This window comes from Furipterus horrens, unplaced genomic scaffold (assembly GCF_987537825.1).
Source record: "Furipterus horrens unplaced genomic scaffold, mFurHor1.1.pri manual_scaffold_1, whole genome shotgun sequence".
Lineage (NCBI taxonomy): Eukaryota > Metazoa > Chordata > Mammalia > Chiroptera > Furipteridae > Furipterus > Furipterus horrens.
In genome coordinates, this window is record NW_028327171.1 from 80,204,170 (window position 1) to 80,222,462 (window position 18,293).

Genomic DNA, 18,293 nt, shown 5'->3' on the forward strand with positions numbered 1-18,293 from the left:
TATAATTCTCAGTAAGTTCCTTATAGTTCTTATGGAGTTCACTGTAGTTTTTCTGGAGTTCTTTGTAGTTTCCGCTGAGTTCATTGAGCTTCTCCATAATCCATGCTTTCAATTCCATATCTGATAGTTTGCTCCCCTCTATTTCATTTAGCACTCTTTCTGGGGACTCTACCTTTCTTTTCGATGGGGGGTTGTTTCTCTGTCTCCCCATTTTTGTGACTCCTATTGTTTGTTGGTGCTTCTTAGAATGATCTGCACTTCCTGGATCTGCCCCTGGTCGACAATATGTATCTTTTGATGATTACATTATTTTAAACAACAAACTACACTTAAAAATTAATGTCAATTAAATTCTTGTTCATAATATTATTAAGAAATACAATATAGAAATTAAAAATATGATTGCTTTAAATTTGGAAGTGGAAGTGAATTCATGTGGACAGAGTCAGAGTTCAACATAATCTGAAAGGGGTGGGCAGGAGAAAGCTCTGATCCAAATGTAATCATTCGAATTAACAGAAGAAAACGAAGCCGAGCGGTCTGTGCTGCTCACGTGAAGCCGGCATCCGATGATGGAGTCATATCATCGAGCAGGAAGACTTTCCTGTGAAGCGGCCCCATCAATTTTTTCTGCCTCCAAAATCATCCTAAAAACATCAACAGCGGTTTGATTTTCTTTAGCAGAAGATTCCAAAAAAGCTGCATTCCAAGATTCTGCTAGCGCCTTCCCTTCTTCATAACTGATCACCATTTCCATATGTAAGTCTTTCTTATTCCCAACCAACATAATAGGTAGTTGCACTTTCCCCACCGTATCCAACAATTTGCCATGGATAACTTTTATCACTTCAAAACTCTTGACCAACGTGACGGAATACACCAGGATATAGCCGTTGATGTCTATGGAGTACGTCTTGGGGAAGATACGGAGTACTCGTCCTGGCCAACAGTGTCTACAAACTGAAGGTGGTATTCTTGTCCATTCACTGTGATCAACTTCGTGAAGGTTTTCTCTATGGTTGGGTCATAGGAGTCAACAAACTGGCCTTCAACAAACTGAATTGTCAATTAGGATTTTCCCACAGACCGGTAGCCCAGGATCATGATCTTCTAGGACTTGGACTGCAGTATCTTGGTGGCGTCCTCAGCCCAAGGCCAACCGCATCAACCGCGGCCGCGGCTCCTGTACTGCGATCGGTGGCCAAGCTGGGGATAGAGCGGCACCCAGGGGCAGGGAGGGGAGGGCCAATAAGAAAACATTTTTTTTGTGGTAATGTCTTATTTTAATGTAGGCACCACAGTACATCATAACTGACCTCCACTTAAAATGGTCTCTCTCTTTCTCTCAGTTTTAGTTTAAGAGATTAAAAAATATAATAATATACAAATCTAACATATTTTAAAATATTTGTTGTGACTATATAGGGAGAACTGTACTTTTAGAGGCTTTTAGGAGACAAACTGTAAAAAATAAAATGAACACAAGATTTGACTCATTAATTACTCATTGTATATTTATTGACTGCTTAAATTACTAGGCTGTTTTCAGTGATTGGGATACATGGGTAAGCACAACAGAAAAAAGTTCCTGTCACAATGGATATTATAATCTAGTGGGAAGAAACAGACAAAAATATAACAAATAAGTAAATTATAAGAGTGTAGTTCAAAGGTGATTAACACATTGTAAGTTTTAAAAAGTTAAAACTGAGTAAGAGAATGTTGGTCAGAGTGTAGACTGAGGGACAGACATTTTTAATGTGGTTGGTCAGGGTAAGACTGAGAAGTTGGTATTTAAAAAGACTTAATCCCAGAGGTCAAAGCAATGATCTTGCATGATTTACAGGGAAATAGATTCCTTGCAGAAGAAACAGGTAATACAAAGGTCCTAAGGCCTGATATTCTTGAGAAATAGCAAGAAAATTCCTGTGGAGAACGTGGAGGGAATGAAGGAGAGATTCATATTTTGAGCAGAGGCATGATATCTTCTTTATTGGATTGAGGCTAGATTGTAGGGTGCAAGAGTGGAAGCTGAGGGACCGTTTAGGAAGATATAGCAATGATCTAGGTGAGAGATGGTGGTGGCTTGGGGAGCTGGAAGCAGTGGAGGTGTTGAGAAGGAATATAGTCTGGATATATTTTGAAACAATGATTAGTAAGATTTTTTTTCTCTCAGCAATCATTCTACAAAAGACTTGCAAAAGTGAATGAAGATGTATTAAAACTACATGCACTCAACAATGTTTAGGTATAAAAAACAACTGGAAATAACCCACTAAAAGGTATCTATTAAAAAAAATATTGGCTAGATCAATAAAATAAAATTCTACAGTCATTAAAAAATTAGATAGGATTCTAGATGCTAACATGAAAATATGCACAAGCCATCTTTATAAATTAAAAATGCAAATTGTAGAATAGGTATACATTAAGATTTGTTTAAAATTTAAAAAGACTAAAATTATAGATTATTTTATATGGTTATACATTTCTTAAACTAGTTAACATGATAGATTAAATTAAATTTAGGAAATGGAAAAGGGCTTTTGTTTTTTCTTTCTATATTCTTTTCTACAAGTTTGACTTTTACAAAATAGTATGTGTTAACCTTCTAACAATATGTATTATTAAGTGTACTATTTTTTCAAGCAACATGTTATAGTTAAATTTTCTCCCAGTATGAGAATCTTGGACTTGACTTTACAAACAAAACTGATAATGGTAAACAGGGAACCAACAATCATCCTAAAAATGAGTATTGATCTCAGTGAACAAAAACTTTAAAGAATATCACATAAAATAAAGGTGTTATAATGTTAATACTGGAAAAGACATTATGAAAACAATGATCAGGAGCAAAAGTGAAATACAGGTATTCAGCACTTATGTCCATGACATAAGGAACCAGATGTGCTATTGCATGCAGTAAATATAGCACAGATTTTGCTTTCACAGTTGTTCTGTGGTTGCCCAGTAGAGCTATTTAGAATAAACTCATTTAAAAAAATTAATCATTTAACAGAAATTTCCTTCCATGTGGAACTTCTATCACTGTTTTTTATTTTTGTTTTTTCCTAAGCTAATTCTCACTTTTCCATCAGTTCTGGATTTATGGCTTTTTATTTCAGGCTGGCAGTCCACACTTGCCTTCCCTTCAGAGTTCCAAGTTACTTTCTCTTCCTCCAAATAGGTTGTCCAGAAAGTTCTGGAAGAAATAAATTCTCCCTAGGGTTACAACGCTCTCATTTCTAGGTGATTTCATAGAAATACATAATTTCTGTTTCCCAGTTTTTGATCTTTAAACAATTTCTATTATTAATCTGACACTCTTGTGACCTATTAGTGTACTCTAGATCCTATAGTTCGCTTAGTTATGCAGATACAAATTATAAGAAAGTCCATTAATGATACAACCTGTTTTTGGTTACTCTTTCACCAATAAATATTTCTTAAATGCTAAGAAGAAAATAAAAAGACAGCCACTAATTTTAAAATGTGATCAATTTGACCGGGCAATTTAGTTTGCTAGTTACTGTACAAATACCACAAATTGGGTTGCTTAAACAACAAAAATTTATTTTCTCTTGTCTGGAGGCTGAAGTTGGAGATCAGGTGTTGGAAAGATCATTTTCTTTTGAAGGTCATGAGGGTTGTATCTATTTCAAGCTATTCTCCTTAGCTCATGGGTGGCTATATTCTCCTTGTGTCTTCACAGGGTCTTCTTTCTTTATGTTTCTACAACCACATTTCTTTTCCTTAAAGAACACCAGTCATACTGGATTAGGACTTAACCAGTGATTTCATTTTAATATATTTATTTACTTAAATATTTTATGTCCAAATGCAGTCACATTCTGAATTACTGAGGAATAGGACTTCAACATATGAATTTGGGGGTGGACACAATTCAGCCCAAATACCATGGGTTCTACCTTCACCATCAAATTTACTATCATAAAATAAAAATGACATGTTAAAGGGAAGGTTTGAAGTGACTTAAGTAACTTTAAGATAAGCCAGAAATGGAGGAAATATTTGTGTCTGATCATCAGAGTTGTGATATCCAATTACATTCTAGCAATCAAGCCATGATTCTAAAGCATTAGTCAACTAACTCAACTGTTAATATGAGCCATACGCATACTTCCCTAACCTCAAAAATAGTATCATCTCTTAGAATATGCAGTGTTTAAGGGAAGTCTTGTTCTTTAGGGATCAGGTAGATAAATAATACGACTTGTATGGCACTGGTAGAAAATGCTCAATTGTAGAAATTATTTTTCCTTCTACAATCACCAATTTAAAATTCTTTGTTTTTTTTTTTTTTTGATTCCTTCAGTTCAGACTTCATTTGTACCTTGCCTCCCTTTCCAAATAAATAAATAAATAAATAAATAAATAAATAAATAAATAACAGCCATCATTCCTTCTTAGTCTACATATATTTCCTATCAAATATTTGATGATCAGATCATCATTTTAAAGAAAGTTGTTTTCCTACAGTATGTGTTCTTGCTTCCATTTTGCACATTAATAGGTACTGTGGAGTGAGTCATTTTAGTTTCTTCTTGCTACTGTAACAAATTTTCATAAATTTTCTGATTGAAAATAACAAAAAAAAAATTTCTTAGGTCTTAAAGTCAGCAGTCCAAAATGGGTCTCACTGGGTTTAAATAAAAGTGTCAGTGGGACTCAGTTCCTTTTGTAGTGTAAAAAGGAGACTTTATATCCTTGCCATTTGTAGCTTCTAGAAACTACTTGGTTCTTCCTTCTTCAAAGCCAGCCATGGCCTGTTGAGTTTTCCTCATGCTGCATCACTCAGACATAGACTCTCCCACATTTCTTTTGGGAGTACATTGGCAAACCGAGATTATTCAGGATAATCTCCCCATCTCAAAGTCAGTTGATTAACAATCTTACTTTTATTTGTCACCTTAATATTTCCTTGCCATGGAATGTAACATATTCACAGGTACTGCTAATTTGTATGTGTACATGTTTGAGAGTAAGGGTTTGTTATCTTTCTGCCTACTATGGATTGTGAACCAAGGACTGTCTTAGTACAGATCCTAAATAGAGACACAATAAACACTGTTAATAAAGAATAAGTACTTAAGAATTGGATTATATTATTATCATTATTATGGTCATTATTATATTGTGAGTTAGACCCTTACAAGGTAGTGGAGATTTGACAAGGTGGTCAGAATTTCATAAGATGGTCAGAATTGAGACCTCACCATTTCCAGTCTGACAATATGAACTATTGGAAAACAAGGGAGGCAGCACTTGAACACACTGATACTGCCTGTAAGAAATCAAATCTGGTCAGAATTTTTGAACAAATACTTCACTGTGGACAAATATGTGGAACAGTAAATACAAGTAGAATTTTCAAAAGGCAACTGCTAAATATAGGTCAGTTTTTGCATGAGGGAGCCCAAAAGACCCCTTCACAGATGCCACAGAGATGCTGATGCAGGAAAGCAGAGCAGCAGACTCCATACACTATTCAGCATGGTTTTCCCACCAGCCCATAAGCAGAATCAGGTGCTTGACAGTGGGGAGTACTGGGTGTCTGGTGGCTGCCAACCAGGTCCAAGTATCTGGGTGCCCACAGGATGCTATGGAGATCATGAGACACAATTTTCTATTTCTTAAGCCTGTGTTTGTAGTTTGTAAACCGAAACTTATGTTTTCATCCATATGACAGAGTTATGGGCTTTTTCTGTCTCTGCTACCATCCTGAATTATTCATGGAGTTTGACCATGTATGAATTTATTCTCCAGAGAATAACAGTCTATATAATGTCTCTGACTATAAAATTCAATCAATAATATAATTTCAGATATGTTTGCAAAAAAATCTATAAATGGTTTGCTTTATTTATTCTTGTTTAAAGAGGTGGACATCATATAAAAGCCTCAATACATTTATTTAAAAATCACTGAATTCCCTCTTATGCTATTTTTAAAAATTCAATACATTAATTTCATAGTATATAATGAAAAGTTTAAAGCATGTATAAAAATAAAAGTGTAAAACCAATATAAGTTGAAAAGAACTGTTAAAAGTTATTTTAAAAATAAGAAAACTTTTCCCACAGCATTCCTAAAACATCCTTTTTATCTTAGCAGTTGGTGATTTGTTGCTTATTCAAACAATCTACAAAAATAATTCTATTTTTTACTTGAAAAGTGTGAGAAATTTTAGCTCAAAAAGGTACTTGTCATGAAGTTATACACAAATGAAAATATAAGCTAAGAATAGCGGTACCATCTGAACCATAATTACAGTACTGTGCTATAATCTGAATCCCAGCAACTTTCTAGAAATAATTATTTCTTAAGCAGTAAAAAACTAGTTTTAACATTTAAACTAGCCTAACTCTTAAGGAGCATGAAGGGTGAACTCTTCTAAAGTTATTTTTCATAAGGTTAATTTATATTTATAAGCAAGAGTTAAGACAAATTTAGCAACAATTTATAGGACTATCAGAATCACAGATATAAAGTTGAGTTTAAAGGCATCTGATGTGTTTAAGATTCTAAACATAACAGTAGTTTGAGTATCTGACCAAGCCACTATTTTATAGATAGAAAAAATTTCACTATATTAAGGCTTAAATCTTTTTTAGCCAACCAAATATCTATTCAATAATGATTACCAATAATAACAAAATTAAGAATAGCTATCACCTATTGATTACATAATACATATATGTTTCAGATACTATAATAGGTACTTAAAACATATGGCCTAATTGAAATCTTATAATAATTATATGAGGTAATTATTTTGTTTCAAATATTAGAAAATAAGTTTAGAGATATTAAACATTACTTTGCCTTATTCAAATTTGATTTTTCAACAATCTTATTGTGGGACTTTATATTTGGTTATGCAGTTTTAGAAAAGGTTGTCGTTGGCTGAGAAATATTGCATAAAGAAGAAAAGATCAAAATTTTGGTCTTAGGTAAAAACATCTTTAGATAAGAAAAGACTTAGGACTTCTGCTCAAGATGGGGTGTAGACAGACATGGCTTGCCTCATTGAACAACCACATCAAAATGACAACTAAACTACAAAATAAGCATTCTCAGAACTGTCAGAACTCAAGCTGAAAGTCTGACAACTATGGAATTAAAGAAATCACAACCATCCAGACTGGTAGGAGGGGCAGAGACACAAAATGGTCTGGTCCCACCCATGTGTGGTGGTTAAAATTTGGGAGAGATATCTTGGGAGCAAGGAGTCCCAGCCCCACACCAGCATGCCCCCCCACCCCACCCCAACCCAGGGGTTCCAGTGGCAAAGATTCCAGACCATTGATGAAATTCAGGAAAATACAACAGGGCAGCTGATGGCAACTGGGAGAACTGCATGAGGTCCCAAAGTGCCTTCTTTGAAGGGGCCTGAGGTGTCATTGTCCTGTGTACAATGTTTCTTGTACCTTTTATCTTCTTCAATAAATGTCTCTATTTTTCATAGTACATGGCTTGATACTTTCTGGAAAGACCCTGTATACTCCTAGGAGAATGCTTTTTATAATTATCATGTCATAATTCTCACCACATTCAGATAATTTTACTTATTACTATCTCAAATTGTTGTATTTATCTTGGGAATAATTTATTATAATTTTCTTCATATTATTTAACAATTTTTAACCTCACAAATTGTTTAGCATCCTATCATTGGTTCATGTTAATCATATTACTTTCAACAGTATCTTTGGTTTGCCATTTCCATATAAAAAGAGTGTTACCCAAGTAGTGTTTATTAATTTAAAGTCTCAACTAGAGCAGAATCACACAGATTTTTTTCTCCTTTGTAACAATGTTCAAATAAGTAACAGTGCACTTTTATATTCAATTACATCAATATTTTATATATTATTGCAATAAAATATTTATTTGTAATCACATGAAATATATTAACATTTTGAATTTCGTGGACACTTTGTCATGTGCCAGCGATTCTCAACTCTGGCTGCATATTAAAATAAACTGCAAACCATTTAAAAATATGGATTGTCCTGCCCTTATCCCAGAACAATATATTCAGAACCTCTAGTAGTAGGGCCCAAGCATGAGTATCTTTAGAGTTGATTCTAAAGACATTGAGATTTAAGAGCTACTAGAAACTTCATAAATTAAACTTACATGAAATAAAGATTATGTTTTTCTTTAAATTAATTTCACCATATTGTTTTTTATGTTAAAATATGTGAAACAAATCTAAATAGTGTTTTATTTAGTTTTTATGTCTTACATAATTGAATAGTATTCAAAATCTGTGGAGGACAAATAAAATAAATTTTCTATCTTAGAAAAATAATAGTAAATTAACAATATCTTCTTTCTGTATATTTATAAAGTATATCTGGTGTTTTGTATACCATGATAAAAGTGGGAATACTGTTAATTTATATTCCAAATTTCATAGTTAAATAACTTAATTACTATCAATTTTATATGGCTATATTTGAGGTTTATATAATGCCAATATAAACAAAATACATCTAACATTCTTTATTAATATAATAGTGTGAAAAACACTTTTAAGAAATAGTATAATAATGTAGTGTGGCTCATCATCTCAGCAGATATACTGTTTAAACATCATATTCAACTACTTATTACTAGTGAAAATTTAGACAAGTTATTTAGCTAACAAATGGAGGTATGGATACTCAAAAGTAGTTTTGTGTATTAAATATTTTATAGGTAAAGCGATTATAATAGTACTTGGCTTGTTACAATTGTTACAACAACTTTTGTTCTTGCTATTTCAAAATTAAGATTTGTTAATACTAAAAACATCAATAAAGTTTCTATGATCATCTTTATCCCCTAGAGATACAACATATGCATCTGAGAACCAAAAGCTTGAAGTAGGAATGGCCCTACTTACTGTTACTCCCAATGACCAAATAAGGAGATGAATGCTTCCTCTATCCACAACTTTAGGTTATGTGGGTCTAGAAGTCCACTTGACAGAGGGATAACACTTTCACCAGAGGAAATACAAAGGATTTTCTTAAGCTTTAAGCCATAACTACTGTTTTTGCCTTGGACTCTCTGTGTCAAGAGACTAGCAGGTAAAAAAAAAAAAAAAAGAGAGAAAAAGAAAAAGAAAGAGAAAGAGAGATCTATCTAGGCAGGGGTAAAGGACTCTCTCCTCGTCATAAAGAGGTAAAGTGGTTCATAAAATAGAGCAGAAAGTAACACATTTGACTTCTAGATAATCTAGTAGGGTCTCTCTTGGTGTTCTACTAAAATTTTAAATGTGCGGCAGCCCAGACCTGTGAAAAGCAAGATTACCAAGGACTGCCAGAGAAGGAGGGCCTGGCTTCCCCCACCACCTAAGTCATCACTCAGGACAAATGCTATTCAAAAGGGATGGAAGTCTAAAATAGATAGTGGAGGAAGCAGGCCAATTGTAATGGCACAGTTGTATTTTTTAACTTTCTCTTATAAGTTACTTCAGACATTAAATGAAAACTGCCAGACTCTTAAATACCTAGGGTGAATTTACAGGTGAAGTACATTTACTTTATGGTGCAAGTAGTATAAATGATAAATAAAAAGGGTGGGTTGTCTTCTACCACTCCTAGAAAAAGCAAGTGTGATTGATTCCAACAGAAATAACAAATGCAAGTGTTGGGTAGGGAGTAGTCCCCCTAATGACCATATCGACATTTTTTAAGAAGTTGCTAAGCAAACAAAAACAACAAATGCCCACTGTAGTGAATGACAAGAATATTGCTGACAGCACCACAGTGAAATGCCAGATGCAGAAGGATATCATGACTTATTAAAATGTCCTGGAGTAAAGATGGGAAAAAGTAGCAAATAAATCTTAACCTGGACTGTAATATTTAGGATAAATAAAGAGCTATGACTAAATTAATATTTAAACTATATGTAATATGTAAAAAGGGTTCTTAGAAAATTTAGGACTGTGCAACAAATTAATTTGAAGTATGACTGAGGTATTTGTCATTTATTTGAGACAATAGTTTACCTAATAAATAAACCTTTTAAAAAAGTCATTTTAAAGAAAATAATTTAGAGTATCAGTAATATCTTCAATTCTTGTGGAAGAAAACTTTATGACTTGTATAAACTTATGGCTTTATAAGTTTATGTGAAGGTATATGTAGCATTATAAGTATTCCATCTATACTCCATAAACCCTTGGAAATACACTGTTGCAATTCTTTCAATTTATTCACTAAATCTTATTTGGTCCAGCAAAGTGTCCCAAGATTTAATTTTTCATGCCTTTGAAAGTATAGATGGCATAAGGTGGGTTCAAAATCCATGTTCAACTATAGAGTTTTAGAGATTATTTAAACTTCATAAATATTTTTATGGAAATACTATCATAGACATTCATTTAAATGAATATAATTAATATGATGTTTCAGATTCATTACATTTAATTTATTCAGTTACTCCTTGTGTTATATCATTTTAAAAACTAGCACAATCACTTTTAACTTGCAAAATAAATTAGTCAATTGATTCTACTTAACTTTTGAAAACCCTAATGCATATTAATAAATTTTATTTTATTTCATTTATTTGTTCTTCCAAAGATTAAGCTATCATATGTTTTGAAAACTAATTTTACAAATGTTATGAGATGTAATTTACAAATGCTATGAGAAGTAATTTATAAATTTAGTCATTCTTTGGGAAATGAAAATAGATATCAGCATATAATGGTGTTTTCATTGATGATTAAATATAACTTGATAATTTGCTTTCAAATTCATATACACCTCTCTTTGCAAAATTTGACCTACTCCCTCTGGGTATTTCATTAGGACAGTGCTATCACATGTGGATAAAGTGACAATTTTAACTGACTAAGAAGAAATTTGTGTTCAAAGGCCAATTGGGTCCTCAAAGGCTAAATTAAAATCACCAACATTATTTTCAAAGAATTCTGTGAAGTATTCTTGTCAGTAACACAATATCCACAATGTGTTTATTATTGCTCCATTTTTTTAAGATACGAGTAACATCAGATTTAGTAACTGATATTAGTGTCAAAAACAGAACTAATATAGACAGTTCAATAGTTATGTACAGCTCTTTTGTCTTTAGCCTGAAAGTATACAGTCAAAATATTGTTTTCAAGGGTTTCTTGGATTAGTTTCTTTTTTCCTGTAGTGTAGCTATTTTGTCACTTGAAATTTGCTAAACTAATTTACTTCTTTCTTTAAAATCATTTCTTCTTGAATTTATTTGAATATGTGAAAAACTAAATTCTAAATTTGAAAACTAAGTAAAAAGTTATGCTCATAAATGTGTCACTTCTCCTACATGTTGTAATTCAAACCTTTCCATTCATTCCAAACTATCCTTATTAAAAATCAACCTTCATATGGTCTGGTTTATTTGTCCTGTGTTGTTTCACACAAATGAGAAAATACATTTATATTTTCCTATTTTTCTTTTAATAAAAAGATAATGTTTTATAGATTCCCTTTTGCATTTTGCTTCTTTTTCTCTAACAATACATTCTAGATATTATACACTACAATTTCAAACAAATGTTTTTTATGAATACTTTTACAATATGTGAATATACCATAGTTCCTTCAACCAATTTACTATATATGGGTCCTGAGGTTGTTTTTATGGTTTTGTAATGACAAATAATGCTGTGAAGAATAATAATGGAAATACCAATTTTCATAATCTTGGAGGCATGTTTTCAGGATAAATTCCTAGAATTGCAATGATAGTTATGAGTACTATTCTGAGAATTTCTTAATTTTTAGAGTGTAGTTCTACTTTGGTTCAATTGTTTTTTAATACAAACTTTGCAACTTCAAGGGGGGATGGCCTTGATATTGTTAATAACTTCTAGTTATTATCAGTAATATATCTAGTAATCAGAGTTTTATTTGCAATGTTTTCTTATTAAAAATCATAGTGGCATTTTCTTTGTGAAAGTACATAACGTTGATAAACACTTGAGAGGAAGTTGTATTATCTATATTCATGGTATAATTATATATAATTATATATTGATAATGTATATTTTATTGTAATTAAGTTCTTATATATGTTAAATCATTTCTCCCTACATTATTTGTCTTATAATGAGAATGCTATTAAATTTTGTTACTCATAGTGCATTTCTATCTACATCATTTTTGTTTGAATGTTTTGATTTATAAAGGTGATTGCTGTAATATATGGCCTATTGGCTGGTGAAGACATGGAGAAAAAGAAACCCTAGTACATTGTGGATGGGAATATAGACTTATCCAGCCACTGTGGAAAACAGTATGGAGCTTCCTCAAAACATTAAAAATGAAACTATCTTTTGACCCAGCGTTTCCACTTCTGGGAATATATCCTAAGGATCCTGAAACACCAATTCAAAAGAATATATGAACTGCTATGTTCCTAGCAGTGTCATTTATTATAGCTAAGATCTTAAAACAGCCTAAATGCCCATCAGTAAATAAGTGGATAAAAAAGCTGTGGTACAGCCCTGTCTGGTGTGGCTCAGTGGATTGAGTACTGGCCTGTGAACCAAAGGGTCGCTGACTCAATTGCCAGTTAGGGCATATGCCTGGGCTGTGGACCAGGCCCCCAGTTAGGGGCACATGAGAGGCAACCACACATTGATGTTTCTTTCCCTGTCTTTCTCCCTCACTTACCATCTCTCTCTCTCTTTTTAAAGAATATTTGATTGATTATGTTGTTACAGTTGTTCCAATTTCTTTTCCCTTTGCTCTCCTCTGCCTAATACCCCACTTCCCTCTAGCAATCTCACCCCCCTTAGTTCATGTCCATGGGTCATGCATATAAGTTCTTTGGCTTCACCCTTTCTTATACTATTCTTAACTTCCTTCTGTCTATTTTGTACCATCCACTTATGCTTCTTAATCCCTGCAACATTTCCCCATTTCTCCCTCTTCCCCCTCCCAGCTGATAACCCTCCAAATAAACGTGCCAACATCCAAATCATAGGGGTGCCCTCACTTTTTGATGTATTGCTAGATCCAGTTTGTTAATATTTTGTTGAGAATTTTGACATCTATGTTCATCAGATTATTGAACTATAATTCTTCTTTGCAGTGCCTTTATCTGGTTTTGGAATTAAGATAATGCTGGCTTTATGAAGAGAGCTTGGAAGTTTTCTCTTCTCTTGAATTTTCTGGACTAGTTTGAAGAGGATAAGTGTTAGTTCTTTGAATGTTTGGTAAAAATCTCCTGTGAAGCCATCCTATCTTGGTTTTTTAGCTGAGAAATTTTTGTTTGTTACTGCTTCACTTTTATTAGTTGTTATGAGTCTATTCAAATTTTATGACCCTTCCTGATTGAATTTTTGATGATTGTTATGTCTCTAAACTTGTCCATTTTGCTCGGGTTGTACAAAATGTTAATATGTAGTGGTTCATAGTATTTTCGCACAATCTTCTGTATTTCTGCAATGTCAGTGGTTACTTGTCTTCTTCTGATTTCTGATTTTATTTACCAGAGTCCTCTCTTTTTTTCTTGATTAGTCTAAATAAATGTTCATCAGTCTTGTTTATATTCAAAGAAACAGCTCTTGATTTCATTGACTTTAAAAAAAAATTGTCTCTATGTCATTTATGTTTGCTTTAATCTTTTTTTTTTTTTTTTCTTAAATTTACCCTGGGTTTCTTTGTAGTTCGTTTTCTAGTTCTTTTTGGTGTAGAGCGAGATTGCTTATTTGAGATTTTTCTTGCTTTTTGAGGTAGGACTGTAATGCTATGAACTTCCCTTTGAGGGCTGCTTTTGCTGTGTTACATGTATTTGGGACTGTGTGTTCATTTTCATTTGTTTCCAGGTAATGTTTATTTATTTTTTTATCTCAGTGTCAACTCACTCATTGTTTAATAATGTTATTTAGCCCCATGTGTTTGGGCATTTCCAATTTTTTAAAAATTGTAATTGATTTCTAGATTCATCCCATATTGGTCATAGACAATGCTTGATATTATTTTATTCTTCTTGAATTTATTGAGACTTATTTGAGTCCTAGTATGTGGTCTATCTTTGAGAATGTTTAATGTACACTTGAGAAGAATAAATATTCTACTGCTTTAGAATGAAATGTTCTGTAAATATCAATTAAATATATTCAATCCATTTTGTTGTTAATGGTTTCTCTTTCTTTCTTTCTTTCTTTCTTTCTTTCTTTCTTTCTTTCTTTCTTTCTTTCTTTCTTTCTTTCTTTCTTTCTTTCTTTCTTATTTCTAGCTTGAAAGATATAACCATTGATGTCTTCAGGGTGTTAAAATCCCCTACTATGACTGTGTATTGCACTCAATCTCTTCCTTAATGCCCACTAAGATTTTCTCTATTTATTTAGGGGCTTCTATATTGAGTGCATATATGTTCACAAGGGTTATATCCTCTTCTGGGATCTATCCTTTTAGCATTAGATAGTGACCTTTGTCTCTTGTTATGGCCTTTGTTTTGAAGTGTATTGCTACCTCAGCTTGTTTTTCCCTTTCTATTTATATGTATTCCTTCACTTTCAGTCTGTGTGTATATTTTGTTCTTAAGTGGGTCTCTTGTAGATTGCATATATATAGGTCACATTCTTACCCATTCCACTACCCTATGTCTTTTGATTAGAGCACTTCATCTATTTACATCTGAGGTTATCAGTAGGTACTTATTTATTGTCATTTTTTCTTCATTCTTATGTTCCTCTTTCTCTCAAGTTTTCCTTCTTCCTAAAGCAGACCCTTTAACACTTCTTGTAATACTGGTTTGCTGATAATTAGCTCTGTTAGGTTTTTTGTTTGTTTGTTTCAGAAGCTCTTTATTTCACCTTCAATTTTAAATAATAGCTTTGATAGATAGAGTTCAGTCTTGGTTATAGGTACTTGCTTTTCATCACTTTGAATATTTCTTTTTTTTTTTTTTTAATATATTTTATTGATTATGCTGTTACAGTAGTTCCAATTTTTTCCCCTTTACTCCCCTCCACCCAGTATCTCCCTCCCCCAGCATCCCCCCCCCAAGTCCATACCCATGGTTCGTAAAAAATAACTATCCCTCCCTCTCAGATATTAAGACCCTTTGTAATCTTGTAAAGGACAATGGGCGAAGGTCTCAAGCTCCTCTAGCTGCTTCAAGCTGGACATGGTCGTCGTCCTACCTACCCTTGGGTCCAGAAATCCCTAATAAGAGTGGGGGTGTGGAGGGGAGGGTGGCCTTCCCACATGGGGAAGGATCATGCAGACTCCAGGTCAGTTGGCTGTCTCCGGACAACGGCGTGCTTGGTTTAGCAGGCTGGCATCCTTGTTGTGTTCTGGGGGCAACAGATTTGGCAAAAAGGGTTAAAAAGCATCATTCAATCCATAACTACTAGGTGGCAAAAGGCAGGGATTAATTTTTCAATGTTCCACATTAGGAGAAAAAAAAAAAAAAAGAAGGGCTTCTTTGGAGGAAGGTGTGCTAGGCACATCTCTCCTGTCCAAAACCCTTTTGCCCATTTTATTTAGTTTGGGCTGAGGGAAATAGTTTATGTTTCCCCCCTCTCAGACCTCTGGGCCCTTTCTGTCCAAGCCATTAGGATAGAAAAGAGAATTCAGTTTTAAAGTGAAGTCCACAGACCACCCCATTCTTCACCAACTCAGCCATTTAGTTCAGCCAAACTGTTGAGTCTCCGGAGGCAGCGCTGCAGAGAGGATTAAGTGAGGCTTATGCGTACAGACAATCACTCAGGTAATGCGGTCATAGGCTTATGCCCTTTGAAAACAGAAAACACATGTTAATTTATGTAACATAACCAACAAAAAAGTCTCTAAATCTGTAAGACTGTCTTATTGGGAAGACATACAGTTGCAAGGCACTTGACATTCTACTTGCCTGCAACTTGAATCTCTTTGGTGATATCACAGATATGGTTTAATTTTCAAGTGAAACCATTTTTTAAATGAGAAGAAACTTTTAAGACGGTTAGCTGCCCTACTTTACAGTCTGCCACTGATCATTGTGATTTTCCTTGAATACTGATTTTTCTCCCTAAGATTACTCTCCTTGTCTTTAAAGGGACTACATTAAGTCCATTTTTAATTTATCCTGTTCATTTGCATAAGCATAACAAGAGCAGCAAATGATCACTTATGATCTTTAGTTCTGTTTTGCTGGAACTTACCCAAGGAACATTTAGGGTGGCCCTCAGTCTGCTCTTCAGTGCACAGAAGCTGGGCCACATACCTGGCATTCATCCTTGCCTGTACACACCTGTCCTTTCCAAGTCTTTCTGGTTTTCCATTGTGCCTTAAGGTCCCTTCTAGCCATCTTTCAGGAAAACAACCTTCGTTCCTTCCCTGGAGAGATTGCTGTGGACCGCACAACCAACCATGGCAGCAGGCCTTTTATTTCGCGGGCTTTTATTACCTTTGAAAGTCATTCCCAGTTCCTTAGGGCTTTTTGGTAACAACATGAGCCCAAGCATGTCTCCTTTAGGCTTGACATTCCAGTCAAAGGCTTGTTCAGAAAAAGGAACCTCTATTAACAACTGGTCTTATTAGGTCTATGCAAAGAAACTTAAGTCATTACTTACTTGTTTAGAATGCCAAACTCTGGAGAGATCAAATAGGGAGAAAAATATACAACGTGAAGGAAAATCTTTGTCCTAATATTCACTGAACTGGCATTTCCATTCTTCATATTTTCATTTTCCCCCACTAAAAAAAATTTTTTTGTTTGTTTTTCCATTACAGTTGTCTCTCTTTTTTTTTCCCCTCTTGCTTCCCTGTATCCTGCCCCTCCCTTCCCCCACATTCAGTCCCCACTCAGTTGCCCATGTCTGTGGGTCATTTATACATGTTCTTTGATTTTACACTTCCCCTTCTTACCCCCTTTTCTCCCTCCCCCCTCCCCCCTTGTTACTGTTAGTCTACTCCTTGTTTACATACCTCTGGTTCAATTTTGCTCATTTGTTTGTGTTGTTCATTAGTTTCCTGTAATAGGTGACAGCATAATGTATTTTTCTTTCGTTGCCTGGCTTATTTCGCTAAGCATAATTCTCTCTAGTTCCATCCATGTTGTTGCAAATGGTAGAAGTTCCTTCTTTCTTTCTGCTACATAGAACTCCATTGTGTAAATGTACCACAGTTTTTTGATCCACTCATCTACAGATGGGCATTTAGGTTGTTTCCAGCACTTGGCTATTGTAAATAGTGCTGCTATGAACATTGGAGTGCATAGGTTCTTTTGAATTGGTGTTTCAGGATTTTTCGGATATAATCCCAGTAATGGAATTGCTGGTTCAAAAGGCAGTTCCATTTTTAGTTTTTTGAGGAAATTCCAAACTGTTTTCCATAGTGGCTGCACCAGTCTGCATTCCCACCAGCAATGCACCAGGGTTCCCGTTTCTCCGCATCCTCTCCAGCACAAGTTGTTCGTTGATTTGTTGATTATGGCCATTCTGACTGGTGTGAGGTGGTATCTCATTGTGGTTTTTATTTGCATCTCTCTGATGGCTAGTGATGTTGAGCATATTTTCATATGTCTATGGGCCCTCTGTATGTCTTCTTTGGAGAAGTGTTTGTTCAGGTCCTTTGCCCATTTTTTAATTGGGTTGTCTGTCTTCTTGGTGTTGAGTCGTATGAGTTCTTTATATATTTTGGAGATCAATCCCTTGTCTGAGATGTCATTGGCGAATATATTTTCCCATATGGTTGGTTTCCTTTTCATCTTGCTGATGTTTTCTTTAGCTGAGCAGAAACTTTTTAGTTTGATGTAGTCCCATTTGTTTATTCTTTCCTTTATTTCCCTTGCCTTAGGAGATATATCAGTGAAAATGTTGCTATGTGGGATATCTGAAATTTTCCTGCCTATTTTTTCCTCTAGGACTTTTATGGTATCACGGCTTACATTTAAGTCTTTGATCCATTTTGAGTTTATTCTGGTGTATGGTGTAAGTTGGTGGTCTAGTTTCATTTTTTTGCATGTCCCTGTCCAGTTCTCCCAACACCATTTGTTGAAGAGGCTCTTTTCACTCCATTTGATGTTCTTTCCCCCTTTGTCAAATATTAGTTGACCATATGAACCTGGGTTTATTTCTGGGCTCTCTATTCTGTTCCATTGATCTATATGTCTGTTTTTATGCCAGTACCAGACTGTTTTGATTACCGTGGCCTTGTAGTATAGTTTGATATCAAGTATTGTGATTCCTCCTACTGTGTTCTTCTTCCTCAAAATTGCTGTGGCTATTCGGGCTCTTTTTTGGTTCCATATAAATTTTTGAAGTATTTGTTCTAGGTCTG

The 18,293-nt window shown here is 34.2% G+C and overlaps 1 pseudogene; it reads right to left on the reverse strand.

Annotated features, from left to right (window-relative positions):
* Positions 1 to 578: 578 nt before the first annotated feature.
* The window catches only part of LOC150021347 (GTP-binding protein Rheb pseudogene), an 89,750-nt pseudogene continuing 72,035 nt past the window's right edge, over positions 579 to 18,293 (reverse strand).